Genomic DNA, 12,440 nt, shown 5'->3' with positions numbered 1-12,440 from the left:
TTTGCATTGATTAATTTATGCGACGCACCTTAACAAACTTACTGTATGGGGTTTTCAATAAGTTGAGGGGTGCAGATTTTAAATTGTATTGTTTTTACGTTTTCTGACAAAGGGTCGTCAAATTCACTTCAAAAGTGATGTCCCTAAAAATGTAGATTTTGTAAATTTTATTGAAATATTGCTGGAAAACTTAACACTTCTAACGTCCTAACAAAACGTCTAAAAAAAATATGCTGATGTAAAGTAGACATGTGCTAAATCTTATTTATTAACAATTTTGTGTGGTATGACTTTTATGCCTCATTTAGACGTTTTTCATGTTTGCAAAAAAAAATGGGACAAGTGTCAGCAGTGATATTCACGTATGGATCAATAAAATAAATTACAAAGCTTCTCTTGTTTATTGCAGTGTTATTCACAGACAGCACATGGATTGCACACACATGAAATCCGTGTGATGTTTGTGAATCTCACAGACTTGTATAGGCACAGTTTGCAAAAAGACATGGACATGTGAATAGCAGCATACATTTTAAGGGTCGTGTTGTATTTGTGAAATCACAGATAGAACAGGTACGTGCAACACGGCTGTCTGAATGAGGCCTTAAGGGAATAAAATGTCAAAGTTCGAAGAAGGTAATCTTTCAAAATTTTTGTCAAATTTTAGATTTTTCATAAATAGACACAAATCATATTGACTTAAGAAAAAATATCGACAGGAAAAAAAATAATGACCGAATACTGCTAGTTTAGCCGTGGCCTTATACTAACTCAGGTACGTTTCACACATCTATGAAATGGAGACCGACTGCTGGGTCTCCAGATCTGAACTCACTGCGGAGTAGACCGATATGGAACAGCACAGGGCAGGAAACCATATGGCCTCATCTAGTCTTCTGAGCCAAACACAGTACATGTGAAACTTACCTAATAGTTACAGTCATATCACTAATATTAGGGAATTTCTAATTCCAAAGTGTCCTCCTAACCAAGCATGAAGAGTACCTCGATAAAGTACTTTCAACCCTTCCATTATAAAATCGTAGCTTGCATAGAGCTTGTTAGACCCAATTCACACCTTCAGTATGTTACCTCAGTATTTGTAAGCCAAAACCAGGAGTGGGTGATAAATACAGAAGTGGTGACGTGTTTCTATTATACTTTTCCTCTGACTGTTCCTCTCCTGGTTTTGGCTTACAAATACTGAGGTAAAATACTGAACGTGTGCATGTGGCCTTAGACCAGGGGTCTCAAACACGTGGCCCGAGGGCCGCATGCGGCCCGCAGGCACCAGAGACCCCGTAATGATTGCGGCCTGGTCCTGAGGGCCGCCGATGTCCGTAATTCTTTTAAGTTGAATGTTCTACAAGTTAGTGACCAGCATGGGCCATTACTACAAGATGGGGACCAGGATGGGCACATTATTACAAGATGGGGACCGGGATGGGCACATTACTACAAGATGGGGACCAGGATGGCACATTTCTACAAGATGGGGACCGGGATGGGCACATTACTACAAGATGGGGACCAGGATGGCACATTTCTACAAGATGGGGACCAGGATGGGCACATTACTAAAAGATGGGGACCAGGATGGGGGGCATTACTACAAGATGCGGACAAGGATGGGGACATTACCACGAGATGGGGAAACTACTACAAGATGGGGACATTACTATAAGAAGTTGGTCAGAATTACTACATGGTGAAAATTGTAAGAAAAAAAATCACTGTATGTGGCCAATTAGGGGACACAAAAAGGAAATGCAAATTGTAAAAACTGTAAACTTGTAAAAACTGTAAAACTGTACCATAACCCATAAAATAAATGCCATGTAAAAGAATAAAATAAAAAAGCCAAAAATGTTCAAATAATTATCCAAAAGGTGTATAGAAAAAAACAATATGGTATCATTAAAAATTTCACATCATCCTGCAAAGAATGCAGCCCTTCAAATTCACATTTTTTCTATGTGTGGCCCATATACTTAGCCGAGTTTGAGACCCCTGCCTTAGACTAATGTTTGGCAATGAGTAATCTTGCTGATGTGAGTATATGAAATGATAATGCGGTCCATATGCGAGATATCCTCTTACCTAACATTCATTTAACAAGGTTAAAAATATCAAAATGAGTTTAAAGGGGTTTTCCAAGATCCACTTCAAATTTTAATCACTTACCGCCAAAGCCTGTTTTCACCTTCCTGACCAGACCAAATTTTTCAATTCTGACGTGCCACTTTATGTGGTAATAACTCTGGAACATTTCAACATTTCCCAGTGCTTCCAAGACTGTGATTTGTGCTATATACAGCAGTACTGTAGCATTGCTGGTTATAGTACAAGCAATCAGACGATTGCAGGTTCAAGTCCCCTAAGGGAACTAACAAATTTGAATAAAAATGTTTTAAAAAAAATAAAAATTTATATATATATATAAACAGTTGAATCACCCTTTCCCCGATTAATAATAAAGATCTTAAAAAAAAACAAAACATGGTATCGCTGCGTCCCTAAAAGTCCAATCCATCAAAATATTAACCCGATTGATAAAAAAGAGAAAAACAAACACCAGAACTGCGTATATTTTTGGTTGCTAAAACTACAAAAAAAATGCAATAAGCAATCAAAACGTCATATCCATACCAAAATGGGATCGATAAAAATGATAGGTCACACTGAAAAACAAGCCCTTACACAGATAAAACTAAAACATTAAGGGTCTCGGAAAATGGCGACAAAAGCATTTTTTAAGGAATTTCAAAATTTTTTTCACTACTTACAAACTTGCATGTTTTTTTTTGTTTTTTTTTTTATTGCTGTAGTTGTACTAACATGTAGAGAATCTTATTTCTAGGTTATTTTTACAGAACAATGAATGTCATAAAAACAAAATCCAGAAAACAAATACGGCATTACATTTCTTTTTTTTGCAATTTCACCTCACTTGGAATTTTGTTTTACCATTTTCCAGTACATTTTATGGTAAAATGAATGGTCTCATTCAAAAGTACAATTAGTCATGCGAGAAACAAGCTCTTATAAGGCTAAGTGGGTGGAAAAATAAAAAGTTATGGCTCTTCGAAGAGGAGAAAAAAAGGCAAAAAAAAATTGCCTGATCCTTATTGGGTTTCAAACTTCACTCCTCAAAGTAATCAAAACTGCATTCAAACAGTGTATTAAGCTTTAGGTGCTTCACATGAATTAAAGCAAAGTGGAAAAAAATCTAAAATTATTTTTTTGCCACAAATGTTGCTTTAGCCTCAAATTTTTCATTTTCACAAGGGTAACATGAGAAAATGGACCTCTCAATTTGTTGTAAACTACTTTTCGAGCACACCACCGAGCTCCGAAAGGAATGAGTGACATTTGGAGGTGCAGACTTGATGGTTTGCCCGTACCATGCTACAGAGCTTTTGAGGTACTGAAACAGTAATAGTGATCTAGGGGTGAATTGAGATATATTTTTTAATAGCTCTGCTGGTATGTGAATTTATGATGTGGTGGCATATGTAAGTTGTGCAGAGTATATCCTGGTATAATAAAGTAGTGGAGTAAATCAGAAATTAATTTAGTACAATACAAGAACATTAAGTTCCAGAAGTGCTGGGGTCCTCTCCTTCCTGATTGCCAAAGATTAGGGCCTTGATCACTATCTCCTGAAACTGAAGGAATGCACCAGTCTGGTCTGCACAAGGTGATGGCACGGAAGCATTAAACATTAACATCTATATGATGTGCACAGCCAGATTTTTGTATTTTTTGGCTTTTCTCATGGCACGGTACAGCTGGAGGACTTGATCAGAGATCAACTACCACCCCTTTCCATGTTCTTGTTGTACCCCAGGACAGTGTCTGGTGTGGGGTCTGTGTAGTGGTACCTTATACAGCAGTGGGGGTGCTGCCATTTCCATGAATTGTGGTCAAAATAAGGACATCTTTCTTGGATCGGCTTTTACCCCTTCTTAGGAATTGTGCAATTAGCGACTTAAGGCCTTTCTTATTTTTGCTCACAGTACAGCATGCTTTATTAGCACTAGCAGAGAGGGGCATGAAGAGTGGGATTCTGGTATAGAAGTTATCCATATAGAGGTGATAACCTTGATTGGCAGTCCTGTGGCGTATGCATTTACATTTTTGCAATTTTAGAACTTCAGCAATGCCCATATACTGATATAAGAAGTGATTTTATGTATACTGGACAGTGCAATTCAGCTGAAAACCATGGAAATGTCACCAGAGTGATGTCACAGTCTATATGAGCAGCATGTATGACATTCGACAGGGACAGAATTATTAATATAACCCTATAACATATGTGTCTACATACCGAGCTAAAGGAAAGCCTTGTAAAAACAAACATATATTGCATATTCCCTTTAATTCACCGTTTAGTTAATCTCTGGCTCTCCTCCACTGCACCAGTAGGCAAGCAGCATGCATATCCGACTGGGACAGAATTATTAATATAAGCAAATAATATATATGCCTACATTAGTAAAGGAAAGGAATTGTAAAAACATCTACCCTTTAATTCACGGATTAGTTTAGCTCTGGCTCTCCTGCGCTGCCCCAGCATGCTTCAGCAGAGATGTCACAACTACAGTGCGTGTGACTGTTGAAGCCAGTCACTGGGCACAGTGGTCACGCCAATGTTGATGGCCCAAGAACTCTGGGCAGTGCAATTGGCAGCTGTAGTCATGCTAGTCAATAGAGACCCGTGGCAGAGAGGAGAGGCAACGTTGGATGAGTTATCGAGGTAACATAGGTCATCTGCACCCCCACCAATCAGCTGTACTCTGCTCTGGAGTCAGAATAGCTTAGCTCTATATACTGTGTTCTGCAGCTCAGATCCCATTTGTTTGAATAGCGGACTATACAGGCTATATTACACCTCTTGTATTGCGGTGATGAACATAGAGGAGCACGCCTTAACTTTTTAAGCACACTTGGATGTACAGAACATACCTTATAAATACACTCAACACTGAAATTGGAACACAAAGAAATAAAAAGTAAGGAGTTAATAGAAATCACGGAATGGATAGACATGTTAATGATATGCAAATGATGAACAAATGGAAACAACATTTTCAAAATATCATTTATTCAGTATTGAGCGTGACCTCCACTTACGCTCTATGGTATGTTGTCAGTGATGTTATTAATGGTTGGAGGAATGTTCTGACATGCTGAATGCACTTAGTCACGCAAATCCTCAAGATCCACTGCTGGCAGCTTCCTTTGCAATTCCCAACCAATAATGTCCCAGATGTGTGTTCAATGAGAGACAAGTCCAGAGAAGCTGGTAACATGTTTAGACCATGCAGGGCGCTCACAGTAGCACAACCAACATGCGGCTTGGCGTTGTGTTGAAAAACAGCTCCTGGGACACTTCCCTCATGAAGGCCTTTTCATGGCGTTGCTCACGTAGTCTCCAAACCAATCTCCCAGCTCTCATTGCATCTAACACAAAAGCAAGAATAATCGCTGAAGAGGACAGACCTCCATTTCAGCCTCCATTTCCATTTTGCTCTACACCATGATAGTCTTTGAGAACGGTGACGGCATGAGGTCAATGGTATACCTGTGCCTGGAATTCTGGCTTGTAGCCCAGTGTCATGCAAACGCCTTCTGATGGTTTGTTTAGACACCTTAGGTTTAGAAATGTGATATCTAATTTCACTTGCAGTACAGAAAGGATCACTATGCGCCATTCTTTTAATTTGACGAGATCACATGGGTAACGCCATGAAGAGGCCTTCATCAGGGAATGCCAAACAGCTTCTACTCGCAGGATTATGTGTGGAATGTAGGGGGGCACCAAACAAAATGATGTGGGGTCCGTCCTATTTTTAATAACCAGCAAAGGCAAAGCAGACAGCTGCGGGCTGATCTTAATAGGCTGGGAAGGTCCATGAATATTGGCTATTGGCACCTTCCCAGCCTAATAAGACCAGCTCTCAGCCACCCCAGAAATAGCGCATCCATTAGATGCACCAATTCTGGATCTTAGTCTAGGCTCTTCACGATTGACCTGGTGTGTTGACAATTGGGGCAATGGTTTTGGGGTTTATGTCTGCATCTAGGACCCTAAAAAAATAACTTCTGGTCCCACATATTTTTAAAAACCAGCTAAGGCAAAGCCGACAGCTGCGGGCTGATATTAATAGGCTGGGAAGGTCCATGGTTATCTGGCTCTTCCCAGCTTAAAAATACCAGCCTGCAGCTGTCTGCTTTCCCTTAGCTGGTTATTAGAAATAAGGGGGACCCCACGTTGTTTTTTTATTTTATAGGTCAAATAATGCTAAAAACACCCTTTAGTGCTACAAGATAGACACTAAAGGATGATAGTTTATTATGTAGGGGGCTTGTGACATTAAATATCTACAGGACATCTATCCCATATATTCTATCTATCCATCATTTCCCTAGCGCCATTTGTTTGCAGGGCTACTGTCCTGCTTTTATGCTCTTTTGCAGCCCCCTACCCCTTACTGCCCCCATTTTACAGCACCAAGTTCCCCATTGGCTTTTATGGGGTCATGTCTGAGTTCCTGAACCCGAACTTCTATAGGTCTGCTCATCCCTATTTGTAAGCCAAAATCAGGAGTGGAACAATCAGAGGAGATGTATAATAGAAACACGTCACCACTTCTGTATTAATCACCCACTTCTGGTTTCCGCTTACAAATGCCGATGTGAAATACTGACCAAATACTGAACGTGTGAAACCTAGCCTAAGGCCACGGCCCCACTATCAGTATTTGATCAGTATTTGGTCAGTATTTTCTCTCAGGAGTGGGAGCCAAAACCAGGTGAGGAACAATTAGAGAAAAGGTATAATAGAAACAAATCACCAATTCTGCATTTATCACCCACTCCTGGTTTTGGCTCCCACTTCTGAGAAAAAATACTGACCGAATACTGAGGCCGTGGCCTTAGGCTGTAGTGTTGTCCTTCATCCTTTAGACTGCAGCTCCTCGGTTTAGATTGGCTGCTGTGTTTAAGTTTACAAGCCCAGCACCAGTGTATCTGAAGGAGAATAATATGCAAAGGAGCAATCCATCCAATATAACCGCGCATACTATGGATTGCACCGTAATTGGAGCTACGGCTCCTCTCGGCTCTTCCCACCCATGCTTACCACAGCCCTGTACAACACTGCAGTGCCCTGAAATGAGAACCTGCAAGCGCCTGCACTATCTGCTCTTCACCGATAGATGTCACTGACACGCCTAGTCCTAACCTGCTACAACCACGGAGCACTCCTGTAGGCGTCGCAGGCGTCTCTACGTCATGAGGACACGCCCTGGAACGCGCCGACTTGCTGAACGTGTAGTTCGCTAGTGCGTTTCCTCTGTCCTGGCGTGCAGATCAACCGACGCTGTGACGTCATACGCGGTGCAGCGGAGATCACGTACGATAGGCCGGTTTGGCACAACGGCGGCGGCTGGGAGGTGTAGCCGCCTTATGGAGCAGTAATCGGCGGGGAAGGTGAGGAGTGCGGGGCAGGACTGTAGGAGAGGGCTCAACAGGTTCAGCATCTTTACACCATGTGGTTTTCTATACGATATGAAAGGCGTCCGCTGACCGGAGACCGCACCTGGCTCTGGGGGCTACGAGCTCCACTTTTGAGTTCTACATGAAGGGGCTACGTGTCACATAGTGCGCCAGCAACGTGTCAGTGTACGGAGCGCCAGCATGCGCCTGTCATGTCCACACGTGTCCTGCCCGGCCCGCACTTTACTGCTGACGTGCTGAGCCATAGTCCTGTATACTGTGCCTGTATACCGTCTGCTCTGTGCCATAGTCCTGTATACTGTGCCTGTATACCATCTGCTCTGTGCCATAGCCCTGTATACTGTGCCTGTATACCGTCTGCTCTGTGCCATAGTCCTGTATACCGTCTGCTCTGTGCCATAGTCCTGTATACTGTACCTGTATACCGTCTGCTCTGTGCCATAGTCCTGTATACTGTGCCTGTATACCGTCTGCTCTGCGCCATAGCCCTGTATACTGTGCCTGTATACCGTCTGCTCTGTGCCATAGTCCTGTATACCGTCTGCTCTGCGCCATAGTCCTGTATACTGTGCCTGTATACCGTCTGCTCTGCGCCATAGCCCTGTATACTGTGCCTGTATACCGTCTGCTCTGTGCCATAGTCCTGTATACCGTCTGCTCTGTGCCATAGTCCTGTATACCGTCTGCTCTGCGCCATAGTCCTGTATACTGTGCCTGTATACCGTCTGCTCTGTGCCATAGTCCTGTATACTGTGCCTGTATACCGTCTGCTTTGTGCCATAGTCCTGTATACTGTGCCTGTATACCGTCTGCTCTGTGCCATAGTCCTGTATACTGTGCCTGTATACCGTCTGCTCTGTGCCATAGTCCTGTATACTGTGCCTGTATACCGTCTGCTCTGTGCCATAGTCCTGTATACCGTCTGCTCTGTGCCATAGTCCTGTATACTGTGCCTGTATACCGTCTGCCCTGTGCCATAGTCCTGTATACTGTGCCTGTATACCGTCTGCTCTGTGCCATAGTCCTGTATACTGTGCCTGTATACCGTCTGCTCTGTGCCATAGTCCTGTATACTGTGCCTGTATACCGTCTGCTCTGTGCCATAGTCCTGTATACTGTGCCTGTATACCGTCTGCTCTGTGCCTGTATACCGTCTGCTCTGTGCCATAGTCCTGTATACTGTGCCTGTATACCGTCTGCTCTGTGCCATAGTCCTGTATACTGTGCCTGTATACCGTCTGCTCTGTGCCATAGTCCTGTATACTGTGCCTGTATACCGTCTGCTCTGTGCCATAGTCCTGTATACTGTGCCTGTATACCGTCTGCTCTGTGCCATAGTCCTGTATACTGTGCCTGTATACCGTCTGCTCTGGGCCATAGTCCTGTATACTGTGCCTGTATACCGTCTGCTCTGCGCCATAGTCCTGTATACTGTGCCTGTATACCGTCTGCTCTGCGCCATAGTCCTGTATACCGTCTGCTCTGTGCCATAGTCCTGTATACCGTCTGCTCTGTGCCATAGTCCTGTATACTGTGCCTGTATACCGTCTGCTCTGTGCCATAGTCCTGTATACTGTGCCTGTATACCGTCTGCTCTGTGCCATAGTCCTGTATACTGTGCCTGTATACCGTCTGCTCTGTGCCATAGTCCTGTATACAGTCTGCTCTGTGCCATAGTCCTGTATACTGTGCCTGTATACCATCTGCTCTGTGCCATAGTCCTGTATACTGTGTCTGTATACCGTCTGCTCTGTGCCATAGTCCTGTATACCGTCTGCTCTGCGCCATAGTCCTGTATACTGTGCCTGTATACCGTCTGCTCTGCGCCATAGTCCTGTATACTGTGCCTGTATACCGTCTGCTCTGTGCCATAGTCCTGTATACTGTGCCTGTATACCGTCTGCTCTGTGCCATAGTCCTGTATACTGTGCCTGTATACCGTCTGCTCTGCGCCATAGTCCTGTATACTGTGCCTGTATACCGTCTGCTCTGTGCCATAGTCCTGTATACCGTCTGCTCTGTGCCATAGTCCTGTATACTGTGCCTGTATACCATCTGCTCTGTGCCATAGTCCTGTATACTGTGCCTGTTTACCGTCTGCTCTGTGCCATAGTCCTGTATACTGTGCCTGTATACCGTCTGCTCTGTGCCATAGTCCTGTATACCGTCTGCTCTGCGCCATAGTCCTGTATACTGTGCCTGTATACCGTCTGCTCTGTGCCATAGTCCTGTATACTGTGCCTGTATACCGTCTGCTCTGTGCCATAGTCCTGTATACTGTGCCTGTATACCGTCTGCTCTGTGCCATAGTCCTGTATACTGTGCCTGTATACCGTCTGCTCTGCGCCATAGTCCTGTATACTGTGCCTGTATACCGTCTGCTCTGCGCCATAGTCCTGTATACTGTGCCTGTATACCGTCTGTACTGTGCCATAGCCCTGTATACCGTCTGCTCTGTGCCATAGTCCTGTATACTGTGCCTGTATACCGTCTGCTCTGTGCCATAGTCCTGTATACTGTGCCTGTATACCGTCTGCTCTGTGCCATAGTCCTGTATACTGTGCCTGTATACCGTCTGCTCTGCGCCATAGTCCTGTATACTGTGCCTGTATACCGTCTGCTCTGCGCCATAGTCCTGTATACTCTGTATACCGTCTGCACTGTGCCATAGTGCTGTATACTGTCTGTATGTGAACTGCCTCCCGCCATCAAAGACACTCCTTTTGATGATGCTCCAGAGGTTCTCAATGGGGTTGAGGTCAGGGGAGCATGGGTGCCACACCATAAGTTTGTCCCCTTTTATGCCCATAGCAGCCAGAGATGCAGATGTGTTATGTGCAGCATGAGACGGGGCATTATCATGCATGAAATGATCTTGATGGTCCAGATGGATGGAGTGGAGGATGGCTGGTTGATGGACACCCCATGCAAACACGGCTACGGCGCTAACAAGGAGGAGGTGGAGTAATGTTTTGGGCTGGAATCATGGGGAGAGAGATTGTCGGCCCTTTTAGGATCCCTGAAGGGGTAAAGATGAACTCCATAATGTATGTTGAGTTTCTCAAACAGCACTTCCTTCCATGGTTCAAGAAGAAGAACCGTGCATTCCGCAGCAAGATCATTTTCATGCATGATAATGCCCCGTCTCATGCTGCACATAACACATCTGCATCTCTGGCTGCTGTGGGCATAAAAGGGGACAAACTTATGGTGTGGCACCCATGCTCCCCTGACCTCAACCCCATTGAGAACCTCTGGAGCATCATCAAAAGGAGTGTCTATGATGGCGGGAGGCAGTTCACATCTAAGCAACAGCTCTGGAGGGTATTCTGTCCTCATGCAAAACAATTGAAGCAGAAACCATCCAAAACCTGACAAATTGAATGGACGAGAGAGTTCAGAAGCTCCTTTCGAACAAGGGGTCCTATGTGCAAATGTAACATCACCTAGAATAAAGTTTTGAGTTGAAAACTGTTTGATTTCAGTTTGTAATAACCTGCTAATGCTTATAATTTCAAAAATGACCATTTTTTTGTTCTTTATTAAAATGAAAAGGTTGAAAACTCTGCTGTGCATAATAATTTGGAACATGCATTTTGAGTTTTTATTTTTTTAAAAATATACTGTTATCATAGGCAGTTTGTACAAAAACCTTTCAATTGTACTCTAATAGTTATTTGACTGGAAAATTACAATGACTGCAATTCATATAGGTAATTTGGGAAAATCTGAGAAAATATTATTTGCATAATAATTTGGAACACAGTGTACTGTGTCTGTATACTGTCTGCTCTACGCCATAGCCCTGTATACTGTGTCTGTATACCGTCTGCTCTGCGCCATAGTCCTGTATACTGTGTCTGTATACCGTCTGCTCTGCGCCATAGTCCTGTATACTGTCTGTATACCGTCTGCTCTGCGCCATAGTCCTGTATACTGTCTGTATACCGTCTGCTCTGCGCCATAGCCCTGTATACTGTGTCTGTATACCGTCTGCTCTGCGCCATAGTCCTGTATACTGTGTCTGTATACCGTCTGCTCTGCGCCATAGTCCTGTATACTGTGCCTGTATACCGTCTGCTCTGTGCCATAGTCCTGTATACTGTGCCTGTATACCGTCTGCTCTGCGCCATAGTCCTGTATACTGTGTCTGTATACCGTCTGCTCTGCGCCATAGTCCTGTATACTGTGTCTGTATACCGTCTGCTCTGCGCCATAGTCCTGTATACTGTGTCTGTATACCGTCTGCTCTGCGCCATAGTCCTGTATACTGTCTGTATACCGTCTGCTCTGCGCCATAGTCCTGTATACTGTCTGTATACCGTCTGCTCTGCGCCATAGCCCTGTATACTGTGTCTGTATACCGTCTGCTCTGCGCCATAGTCCTGTATACTGTGTCTGTATACCGTCTGCTCTGCGCCATAGTCCTGTATACTGTGTCTGTATACCGTCTGCTCTGCGCCATAGTCCTGTATACTGTGCCTGTATACCGTCTGCTCTGCGCCATAGTCCTGTATACTGTGCCTGTATACAGTCTGCTCTGCGCCGTAGTCCTGTTTACTGTGTCTGTATACCGTCTGCTCTGCGCTGTAGTCCTGCGTATGGTTTCTGCACTGCGCCGTAGCCTAAAATATATAATAAATTGGTTAAGTGGTACAATGCAGGATGTGCTGTAAATGTTTTCATACGAATTTGGGAAAGTTATGAAATGTCCTATAAATGTCTGTTCTGTTCCTGATCTAAGGATCTCTGCTTTTAGTGTAGATGAATCTGTGCTGCACTTTATGTACATGCTGAGTAGTGAGGCCGGGCTGTGGAGTCGGAAGTTTGGCTTAGTCACTACAGCCCTGCGTGCGTTCTCCTCTGATGTGTGATATGTATAGTCTGCTGTATATAGTGCCGTATACTTTCTG

The 12,440-nt window shown here is 43.9% G+C and overlaps 1 protein-coding gene across 1 annotated transcript in view; it reads left to right on the top strand.

Annotated features, from left to right (window-relative positions):
• Positions 1-7,284: 7,284 nt before the first annotated feature.
• XPOT (exportin for tRNA) overlaps positions 7,285-12,440 on the top strand; it is a 56,961-nt gene continuing 51,805 nt past the window's right edge. The window contains exon 1 of the mRNA XM_073651705.1: positions 7,285-7,500. The gene's annotated coding sequence lies outside the window, so the exon portion shown is untranslated. The remainder of the gene's footprint in view (positions 7,501-12,440) is intronic.

This window comes from Phyllobates terribilis, unplaced genomic scaffold (genome assembly GCF_046119375.1).
Source record: "Phyllobates terribilis strain yellow unplaced genomic scaffold, ASM4611937v1 Scaffold_11__3_contigs__length_659146591, whole genome shotgun sequence".
In the NCBI taxonomy this organism is placed as follows: domain Eukaryota; kingdom Metazoa; phylum Chordata; class Amphibia; order Anura; family Dendrobatidae; genus Phyllobates; species Phyllobates terribilis.
The sequence above is the reverse complement of the archived record's forward strand: the minus strand, read 5'-3'. Positions and strand labels throughout refer to the sequence as shown.